We start from the raw sequence: 12,221 nt of genomic DNA, 5'->3' as shown, positions 1-12,221 counted from the left end.
GAAATTCTACCATGTTATCACATGGTGTGGTTTCTGTTACTTTCTGTACTCTGAAATATCGCTGTCATTCTTTTACAATTCGTCAACTACAATCAGAGAGAACTTAATATTGAGAACTTATTTATATCAAAAATTACTTCTGGAACGTTAAACTGTTGCCGCTTTCAGTTTGTGAACGGGCGTACTTTACTTTAAAAGCTAAACTTGTTTATCTACAGATAGTAAAAATCTATTATCTGGAAGAAAGAAAATAAAAAATACCACTGGAAATGCTGTACCTTCAGCGAAACATGTATGTGTAAAAAAGAAGAAAGAATTTTATTTACTCGATGTCTAACGTAGATTACCCAAAAACAAATTCGTTTTCAAGCAAACACAGACACAAGAATGACTGAGCTTCATCTCGAGGTAAATATTCTCATCAATACGTACGAACACACTAATTGTAAAAAGAAGACATTTAAACAAGCAGTTGGAAAATTGATCTATGATACGATAGTTAAGGGTTCTGCAAAAAACAAATTGGCGAAACGAAAACTGTGATCACTTTTAAATAAAGATCGCTGAAAATCAGTGAGAATACAGATCACTAGTCAAGAAGACCTAACGATACGGGTCACTTGAAATTATTTACACTATCGTTGGCGTTGCTTAGAAGATGTGATAGCAACAAAGTTGTAGGAAATAACACGCCAAAAGCGTGCTCCAAAACAAAGGAAAATGACGTGCATTTTCATAAGAATATCGGTTTAAATTAAAAATTACTGTAACCAAATCACATTTATTATACTTCCCACTACGCGTTTCGGAACATTATAATACTATCATTTTAATTTCAAATGATAAGCCACTGATGTATGGTATGTACGACTTTTGGGTATCCTGTGGCACTGTCTGGCAGCAAAGAACAAAGAACTATTTCTATGACAGACAGAGGCACACGCTACCCAAAATTCGTACACACAATTCATTCATGCCTCATTAATTGAAATGTGATGATTGAGGTATAATCCTCCGAAACCCTAGTGTAATGTACAATATAATAAATGTTACTGGATGCAGTAATTTGTAGTTTCAACCGATAATCGTAAAGGTTACGATCAAAGCTTACCTAAAATGTCTTCATTAAAATAGAAAAATAAGATTCGAATGAAATTATCATTATGCCAACGCGGTGTATTAAGTGCTCTGTACCTAATACTTACAAGCTGCGCAAATGTATACTGAATTTTTTGAATGTCCTGTTACATCACTTACGTACAAAATTAGAATCTCGCGGTATGTGAATTGGGGTCGGTTATTCGCAAATGCGCAGTATGTTAAGAATACGCAGATACAAAAAATTCCGTTGACATACTGATTCATTTGATTACAGAGATTCTGTTTAGGAAGTATGCTGTGGATCTGGAACCTTCAATAACAGCTTGGTGCATTTGTATGTTAGCACGAGATACATGAGATAGTTCTTAGATGCTCGGATACGGCAAAACTTAGAAAAGCATAAAATTATACAGGGTGATTCACGAAGATATGCGAATATTTTAGTATGTTATTCTACAAGTAAAACTCGAGAGAAAGTTGATATAAAAGCAGGTCCATAAACGTTTAGTTACAGAGTTACTGGTAATAAAGAAGCAATTTCGTAAATTTTTAAATTTATTAACTACTTGGACCAATTTGTTTTTTAAATTCCAGACAACTGCACAAAGTTTTCAACAGATGTTGTAGAGAATTTAATCATCGAAAAGCGATGGTAATAACGTTTACGTTATAAGGATACAGACTATTGTACTTCAGTGAACGCCATACATCAGATTGTGAAATGCCTAATCGTTGACAGATACGTCGTTTATGGCACCCGGCTACGACGAACAGCATCCATAATATCCTCATCATCGTCTTCAGGTATGTGGCACTCGTACTGATTATGAACGCTACGTAGAGAACCTGTCTCTCGTAACATTCGAAACACTTCAGTGATGGTTCTTGAATACGGAATCCTCCAAGTTGGATAACATGCGTGATATTCGTTAATTGCAGCAGTAGCATTACCATCACATCTGCCATAAATAAATACAATATCGGCATATTCCTGGGTCGTAAATTTGAAAGGCATATCTATTTCAAAAATAATCTACAAACTACAACAGTTACTATGTGGTTTTACTTAAATGCACTGTTGTTGTTATGTTCTTTCACTGAACAATACAGAAAACTAACACGTTTCAAGGTTAGGAAACGACTGAAACAACTCACTAACGGTCGGCAACAATGACATAAACGTTTCTACATTCTTAATGGAAAGTAAATAAATTTACTTGTATAATAATCTTTGCTTCTCTGGATGTTCTGGGAAACTACTGCAGATACACGTCTGGGACATGTTTTATTAGATTCACCAGACCAATAAATACAAAATAAATGGAAATCGTGCTTTACTTTAAGCTCATGCAGTTTTTCGATGGCTTCATGTTAGTGAATTTGCTAAATTTCAGGCAAAATCTTTTATTAGCCATAACTCTGCAACAAAACATTTACGGACCTATTTTTATATGAACTTTTTTCTTTACTTTTACTTGTAGAATAACGTGTTAAAATATTTGCGTAACTTCGTAAATCACTCTGTATATCTCTTCCCCGACTGAATAAAATTCCATTGACTTAATATTTTCCCCGTGTTGTATTTTCGTTTATGATACTTAGTATTTTCGATAGTGACGTAAAATTTCGTGAGTTTCTCGGCCCTTAAAAATCGATTGCTATGCAATTCCCTCCGTTAAAATTCACTGTTTTACTAGTGTCATATAACTCAAGAAACACGAAACAATGTCCCATGTGCAAGGTGTCCCAGCGGGAATGGCCAATATTCAGGGATATGGCAGGAACGGTGATTCGAATCAAAAAAGTCCCGTAAACATGAGTTCTAAAATGTATACCTTAAGATCTATGAGCACTTTTTCACTTCACACACTGTGGAGCATATCTTTTACAGCAATCTCTTTACTTTCCGTGGTTCGAGTATGTCAAAAATAGAGAAAATGTCCATTGATATGGGCTCTAGGGGTGAATGCCTTAAGAGCAATGAGCACTTACTCATTCTCGCAACTGTGACACACATTTCTTCTATTGAGCAAGTGCTCAAATCCCTTAAGTTATGTTTTTAAAAGCCCATGTTTGCTAGACAATTAGCTATTAAGGTATGTATTTTAGAGCCCTTGTTTACTAGGATTTTTTTCTTCGAAGAGTTTCTCTGTCATGTCACCGAATATTTATGATTTCTACTGGAACATCCTGTATTATGTGATACGCTACATATTTGCATAAATTTCTGTCAGAGCTAACCTGCGCAGCCAGGTTCTTGAACCAACATTATAAATCGATTACATTTGTGGCACATACAGTAATTTAACTTCGAATAGATTACTGTTGTGACACTTCCACCAGTGAGATTACTCCCGCATCAAACATATCTCTAATATTTTCGCAATTAATGCTCTTTGAGCGCTATAGCGGCAGGTAGTTTCGGGATCAGGGCACAGCGATGGGTGAACGTATTCACTGTGCTTTACTAGTGTTGTTTAGTTTTAGGGAAGAGACAATGCATACTTTTTCTAGTGGGACATGACTCTCTTGTAGCGTCCATTTGCGTTCGTATTTGTTATGTGGTCACTACAATTAGCCTAATGGCAGTGGCACTGTGTTTGTGCTATTGAAAGCCGAATAAAGGCAGTGAAGTAATCACAGTGACCAGCATTCAATTAAGATGTCAACGTCAATTTGGTGAATGGATGCAATCCATAATATCCCACGAGACGGGCGCGCGGTTTCGAGTCACGTTCTCGGCGGCGAACGGTTGCAGTAATTCAGTTAAATCCCGTGCAAAGTGAATTATTTGCTCAGAACTGCAGTAAATTCCGATGCACAGCTAAAACGTGGGGTGTTGTCTTTCTTAGTGGCTTCCTCAGGATAATTTTGTTTGGAGATTTTTTCTTTTTAATGAAAAGGAAGTCGAGATTTTGTAAACAATAAAGTGCCGTGATGTTCCCGCCTATTCAGTTATATTGTAAACGACGAAATTTAATGACCAAACATTACTCGTGAATTACGCTTTCTAGTCGATGAAGGAGGCAAAAACTGCCATGTATTTCAGTGTTTAGGTTCCAAAAATAGGTACTGCACTTTAAGGTGACCAAAGGAGTATTATGAACAATGCGGTTAGATCACCGATTGAAAATATAAATAGACCTGAAACACTGAATCACGTAATCTTTTTCTTTGCCTTTGTGACGGTAACCTGCGGGATGTGGCGTTGAGCTTCCAAATAATTTAGTGCATGTTCTACGTTGTTAGTCCTCATTATGCTGCAGTGGGTTTATAATTATCAGTATTCTATCTTGAGGCTAGGGAAAAATCCACATGCTACTGAAATTTGCGTGTGTACCAAGCCACTGCACAAGATAATAGACACTTGTCTCATGAAAATGTGCAATGAGCGTAGTCAGTAGTAGCAGTGAAAGACATTCATAACAGTAGCTGAGGTGATGTTTCGCGTACACTTAGAAGCTGAGTCCACAGCTTTGCAGGAGGGTTACTGTTGTAGCAGATCAAATAATCTTGGTTCCACCAAATTGATTTATAATGTGAAGAATCAGCAAAAAAAAAAAAAAAAAGAAAGGAAAAAAGTGAAGCAGGTTTTGAACAAATATAGGTTATCTGTAATATTTGTTAACTGCTACACTAAATACTATGAAGACGAATGGAAGGGAGAATGTTGTCTGACTCCAAAAAGAAAAAAAATGACGTCGACATTACTACGAATAAGCATCACCAGACGGCAGTGGAAGGTACACAGAACAGTGGGTTCACGTCATTTAGTCAGATATTGCCGCCCACAGGATTTAATTATGTCGGCGGTGTAGGTCCTCTGAAAAAAGTGATAATAGCAAATGACAGATGACGTGTAGTGATTACATTCGCTGTACTCGCTTATACTAATCACCTGCAACACTGCTTTGTAGCGTAGTAGGGTAAACATTTAATTGACGTAGTTGAGATGTTTATACCTAATTGATGGAACATCGGAGGAGTGAAAAGATTCCCGCGTCGAGAAGAACTGCGCTTCGTCTACATTTTCCAACGTTGCAGCCTTCACACATCCGTTTTATAGAACACCACAAACACAATTCGGGTGCCTCGCGAAAGCATATCCACAGGTGAGCCGCATAAACCGCTGTCACTCCCGCGACACCGCCGATGTAGGCGCAGGCCGGTGTGTCTGGTCGCGCGCGGAGCACTCGCTGGAGAACGCCTCGGCGGTAGGCTGGCGGCGGGGCAGCCACGTGCTGGAGCGCGAGCGTCACACTGCACGACGCCCAGCGTCGCGACGCGCCGCGGCCGGGCGGAGCCTCCCGCGGCCGCCGCCAGGGGCGCCCGCGTCGGCGCCGCTGTCGCCTCGCTCCCTCCGCTACCTGCCCCAAGCGACGGCCCGCCCGGCCCGAGATCCGCGCAGTTTACTCAACCCTTCCGAGACGTCTACGAAACATTTCATTAATTAATCCCTAACAGGAACGTCCACGGAGATGTTTGCTAGAGTAAAGGAAGGACCAGACCTTAAACAACAGAAGGAAACGTCCTCAGAATCCTCAAATGACGAAAATTTCATACCATAAAGTGTGGAGTAAATCAATGACTTCCCTCCTTCAGACATACAGGTTGCACCTGAATCTCACTGACAAAGATTCGGAGGTTTGATATTTTGCCATTACGTTAGTGTAAGGGACCCATGGTCTTCGGTGGCTGGTTAGACAGTAATTATATTCGTTTTATTAAATTCTCATGGTTAGGATTCACAGTCATATAATATTTCTTAAACGACATCATAGTCGCCATTGACTGTATAAAATATTTATTGTTATTATTGCAATTTCGGCCTTATGGCCATTTTCAAGTAACACTGCAAAAAATTACCTAAACACAAAAATACGAAAGTGAAGCACAGGGTGTATATACATAATTAAGCAAACATTTCATTAAGAAAGTAGCTCAAGTATAAAAATTTGAGATAAATGTACATTACTTACATTCTGTCAGAATATAAAACTACCTGAAAGAGTACACGTCGCGTTTTTTTTTTTTTAATTGTATTTCAATTCCCCACCGGGGCGGGCTGGCAGCAGCATATGCGCTGCTCTTCAACCGAAAGACATAGAACAAACAATAGAAGACAGTGAAAAATATACAAAGGAGAGAATATGGTGAACATAGATAAAAAAAGGGGAACATCATAGAAGGCAATAGACAAAAAAAAAGGGGCGACTGTAAAATGGAGATAAAAAACTGTAAAAAAGTAGCGCACACAAAAGGCCACACACTGCGACAATTAAAAGAACACAAGGCACAGTATGACCGGAGCATAAAAAGTATCGACGGATGGCGTAGCACATAACAAACACTGACAGTGACACAATTAAAATCACACCTCTTGACGCACAGGAGAAACGGCACTAAACACAACACTGACGTGGCACATTGACGATGATCAAAACGGAGGATCTGCCAGGCGCAAGGAGATGAGGGAGACCGGAACACGCCGTCGTCAAAATGCAGCCTTTTGGCTGTGAGAGTCCCACAAGATCAGATGAGTACGACACTTATTACATCGCAATATGTTGTTAGGTATATACTGAACTGTCGATGTCACCATCGTTCTAATAATCTATCACACACACAATCTTTTTTTTAAAAAAAAAGTTCAAATGTGTCTGAAATCTTATGGAACTTAACTGCTAAGGTCATCAGTCCCTAAGCTTACACACTACTTAACCTAAATTATTCTAAGGACAAACACACACCCATGCCCGAGGGAGTACTCGAACCTCCGCCAGGATCAGCCGCACAGTCCATGACCGCAACGCCTTAGACAAGTCTTTTCATCTGTAGACATTATACAGCTTACTAAATAGTGCTATGATTGTAATGGGCAGTAGGATAGGATGAGAATATTTATTTATAACATAATAGAGGATAATACATGTGTTATCTGTTAATAAGCTCTCACATTGACTTCAGTGCTCGTAAATGAGATGAAGACAGAGCTCTGATACATAATATTTTGTATGCGTATAAATTTTACGAATATGAATGGCGTAAAACGCTCGTCAGCAATCCAATTCACTGTGCAGCACCACAAATTCTGACAAAACATCACAATGCCTCCGCACAAATACAGGATACGTCCTTCAATCAGGCTCTATTGTAGCAAACAGGACTAAGTAAATATGTATACTATTCCATTTAGCTCCACATGTAGTCAGTGCACCTGAACTTGTATGTGTGAAACATTATTAGAACGATGGTAACATCGACAGTTCAGTATATATATATTTAACAACATATTACGATGTAATAAGTGTTGTACTCATCTAATCTTGTGGGACTCTCACAGTCAAAAGGCTGCATTTTGACAACGACGTGTACTCATGTCAGGTAGTTTTATAGTCTGACAGAATGTAAGTAATGTACATTTATCTCCAATTTTTATAATTGAGCTACTTCCTTAATGAAATGAAATGTTTGGTTAATTATATATATACACCCTGTGCTTCACTTTTGTATTTTGTGTCTAGAATTTTTTGCAGTGTTACTTGAAAATGGCCATAAGGCCGAAATTGCAATAGTAACAATAAATATTTTATACAGTCAACGGCGACTATGATGTCTTTTCAGATGCATTCGTTTTATTTCTTACTCATATTTCTCTGTGTGTCTGTATTGCACTGGAAATACCTGCACCACGATGTGAGTCTTGTTTCGAAACAAACTTGCTGCTTTCACTGGTGGTACTCGTTGATAGAAAAGGGCAGTGTCTATGTTATTGAGAAGTACGACGCACTGTTTCTTCGCACATCAATGCATACATGCATGTCCGAAGGAACAATGCATAGTACTTCTTAGTAATACAGGTGCTGCTATTTCGTATTTATTCGCCAGTAACAATCCCTCGACTCTCTCAACAAATACGTCCTTCCAGGACGGGAATATACGTAACATACGTCAACGGTAATATACGTAACATACGTCAGCCCATGATTCGTGCACGGATATCTGAAGTGGTTATGGTGACTGCTCACATAAAGCAAGAAATCTGGGTTCGAGTCCCGGTCAGGCATAATATTTCACTGTCATCATTTTAATACACAGCCGAAAGTGGTTCATACTGGCAACTGTGAATATATTTTCTGCACTTGTTGGTGACTACAGTAAAAACCACTACACTTTTCGCCTCCAGGTTTCCATTTACTACTACTCTGTTGTGCCTCTGCTTTATTTTACCAGCAGTGTTAGTTGTACGTTAACAATTATAAACTGTAGTTGTAAGGTGTCAGGCAAATCCAACACCTTCCATGAAAACCCTGACATGATAGCAAATCCGACAGTATGTCACATAGCTCCGAATAAATCCTGACATTAAATTAACCAAAGTAATACGATCAACGAGTGAGCAAATGGAATACCACAGACTAACACAAGAACGCCTAAATGCATGTCATACCTTCCCACCGTGAAACAGACGCAGTTCCGAGGGCAGAAACGAGAACAGAAGCCGAGAGCAGAACCGTGTTAAGTTAGAAGGCCCTACGATAAGGGACGGACACCCACATCGCCGGCTGACCGCCAGGACCACCCCCCAGCCCATGTTAAAAGATAGAGCCCTCCAGAAGAACGGTATAGATCTTACGATAACACTAAAAGGGCCACACCAGCTGCAAGTTTTAGCGTGAGACTTTTTCGCGTCTCTGTTACATTGCAAACGTTAAAAACATTGCCCCACAACGAAAAGTATAACGTTTCTCATTAGATAGACAGAATTTTTGTAGGCAGAGCTTAAGGTTAACATTGAGACACTGATTGGTCAGTTGAAAACACTGCCAGATAGCTTTTTTTAAACCATCATCGGTAAATTGTAGTAAGGAGAAGTTAGAAGGAGTTGCTTCCGAGATGGCGAGCTGTGTGGAGCTGCGCCACCCGCCACCACCTGACGCTGCCTAAACACCGTCAAGGTAATGAACGCACGCGATGCCGCATAACAGCACATAACGCTTCACTCAGAACTGCAGAAGTCTCATCTGTTACGTCCCCTCTTTACGTATTACTAGTGTCGATCATCAATTAAAGCTCATGGTATTCACATTTGCTACTTGAAGTTAAAACCTGAAACGTGATGATTCTTCTGTTATATAATTACTGAGAAGCCATATCAGCCACTATAACTTACGACAAGTTAAATAAGTAATAAAAGATAATTGAGGGTCACTGTAGATCATTTGGATAGTTTTCTCTTTTACGAAAGTTAACTTAAACCTAGATTATAGATGTGATATGGCATAGGTCATCCTTCGATCCATTGTAGAACTTGGAAACCCATTCAGGGAATATTCGTTCACATTTTTGTTGAACACAGTTGGTTTTTATCATCCTGTATTAAAATATTTCCTTTTATCAATAGTGCAATTTATAAACAATGTTTTGTGAGTAGAATAAAATTTCCAGTGGTAAACTTATCTGCTTCTTCGACGTTATTTTACCAGCTAACTAAAGCTAGGAAAGCCTTGAACCCCTTCCACTAAATTTAGTTAGTATTAAGATTCTTTTGCAGGGAGTGCAGTGGAGCTGACGCTGAAATCAAAGTATTTGATTATATTATCGCTAGTCTCACTGAACTCTTCTGAACTCTACATGTCGTGTGTGATCTGGCGTCTCCTTACCAGCAACAGGTCCCAGGTTCAAACTAGTCAATTCCCTAAAAAACACGCTCAGAGCGTCGTTGCGGGAAAGTGGTAGGGAGACACGACTTGGAACAAACAGACACCACGCAGAATGTTAGATAGTACAGGTAGGCTTAGAGATGAAGAGTTGGCCGATCTGCGCCTCGTGTGTATGAGCGATGAATGCAACGTAAGAACTGCAGGACGATACGTTTCTGCAGTCACATTGCAGAACTTTCGCATCTGATGGTTGCTGCATTACCCTGTATTTCTGTTGTATGTTTTGGTGAAAGCGTATTACAGGCTTTTCCTGTTGCCAACGTATTTTCACACAAACGAGGCTAATTGGGATAAAAGACCGATGAATATTAATTACATTATCACTCTTTAATAAGCCAACGGATAATACGCGTGCCTTATACCAAAATATCGGAAAACATCTCGTAATAAATTCCGTAATTTTGTAAGTGGAGTTGGGGTTGACCCTGTATGCATCGCCCGCCCAAAAGTTTCAAGGCTGATTTTATTCCTGGTATACAAGCGACGTCAACGCAATAACTTCGGTGCCACCTTGAGATAACGAATGTAAACAACAGGTATTTATTCGAGCAGTCAGTTACGAACAGGCAGTGTTAAGGAGTGGACGTGCGACCGCAGTGTCAACGTCGTTGTGTCACAAATCGCGAAAGAAACACGTTTCTAAATCTCCATCGTTATACATACTTTGCAGGCCGGTGTATAATGCATGGCAGGGAGTACCTTGCACCACTACTAGTCACCTCATTCCCTGTTCCACTCGCAAATACGTCGATGGAAAAACGAGTTTCTACCTGCCTCTATACGAACCCTAATTCCTCTCACCTGATCTTCACTGTCCTTAGGCGAAATGTACTTTGGCGTCAGGAGAACTGTTCTGGAGTCAGCTGCAAACGTCGGTTCTTTGAATTTCCCCCAAAAGAGCTTCGCGAAAATAAAGTCGCCTTCCCTCCAGGGATTCCCATTTTAGTTCACGGTTCATTTCAGTAATACTCGAGTGTTGACTGAACTTAGGTAATTTGAACTGGTTGGAATCCGGAACACTCGAAAAGTACTCAATATTGAGTCGCACTAGTGTCCAGCGCTGTCTCTCTCTCTCTCTCTCTCTCTCTCTCTCTCTCTCTCTTTCTTTCTTTCTTTAAGGTGAGTTACATATCCCTAAAATTCGCGCAGTAAACCGAAGTCGACCATTCGCCTCTCCTGCTACCGTCGTGAAATGTTCGTTCTGTTTCATTTCGTTCTGCAGCGTTACGTCTATATACACTGATGCGCCAAAGGAACTGGTATAGCAATGCGTATTCAAATACAGAGGTATGTAAACAGGCAGACTACAGCACTGATGATGATGTTTGGTTCGAGGGGCGCTCAACTGCGCGTTCATCAGCGCCCGTACAAAGTACCAATTTTGACATAGTCCAATTTGTACTCAGTCCAATCTAGCCACTGTCACGAATGATGATGATGATGAAATGATGAGGACAACACAAATACCCAGTCCCTGGCCAGAGAAAATCCCAACCCGGCCGGGAATCGAATTTGGGATCCCGTGATGCAGGGGTAGCAACTTTAGCCACTAGACCACTAGTGTACACTACGGCTCCGGGGCCGGCAACGCCTATAAAAGATAACAAGTGTCTTGTGCAGTTTTTTTTAATTAGTTACTGCTGCTACAATGTCAGGTTGTCAAGATTTAAGTGAGTTTGAACGTGATGTTATAGTTGGCGTACAAGCGATTGGACACAGCATCTCCGAGTTAGCGATGAAGCGGGCTTTTTCCCGTAAGACCATTTCACCAGTTTACCGTGAATATCAGGATCCCGATAAAACATAATATCTCCGACATCGGTGCGACCGGAAAAAGAACCTGCAAGAACGGGACCAACGACGACCGAAGAGAATCGGTCAACGTTACAGAAGTGCAACCCTTCTGCAAATTGTTGCAGATATCAATGCCGAGCCACCAACAAGTGTCAGCGTGTGAACCATTCAACGCAACATCATCGATTTGGGCTTTCGGAGCCGAGGGCCCACTCGTGTACCCTTGATGACTGCACGATACAAAGCTTTACGCCTCTCCTGGACTGGACTTCGACACTGGACTGTTGATAGCTGGAAACATGTTGCCAGATCGAACGAGTGTCGTTTCAAATTCAATCGAGCGGATGGACGTTTACGGTTATGGAGACAACCTCTTGAATCCCTGGATCCTGCTTGTCAGCAGGGGAGCGTCAAGCAGGCGGAAGCTCTGTAATGGTGTGGGCCGTGTGCAGTTAGAGTGATATGGGACCCATTATAGATCTAGATACGACTCTGTCAGGTGACACGTATTAAGTATTCTGTCTGATCACCTGCATCCATTCGTGTTCACTGTGCATTGCGAAGGACTTGGACAATTCCAGCACGACAATGCGACACGCCACA

This window comes from Schistocerca piceifrons, chromosome 5 (assembly GCF_021461385.2).
Source record: "Schistocerca piceifrons isolate TAMUIC-IGC-003096 chromosome 5, iqSchPice1.1, whole genome shotgun sequence".
Taxonomy (NCBI): domain Eukaryota; kingdom Metazoa; phylum Arthropoda; class Insecta; order Orthoptera; family Acrididae; genus Schistocerca; species Schistocerca piceifrons.
The sequence above is the reverse complement of the archived record's forward strand: the minus strand, read 5'-3'. Positions refer to the sequence as shown.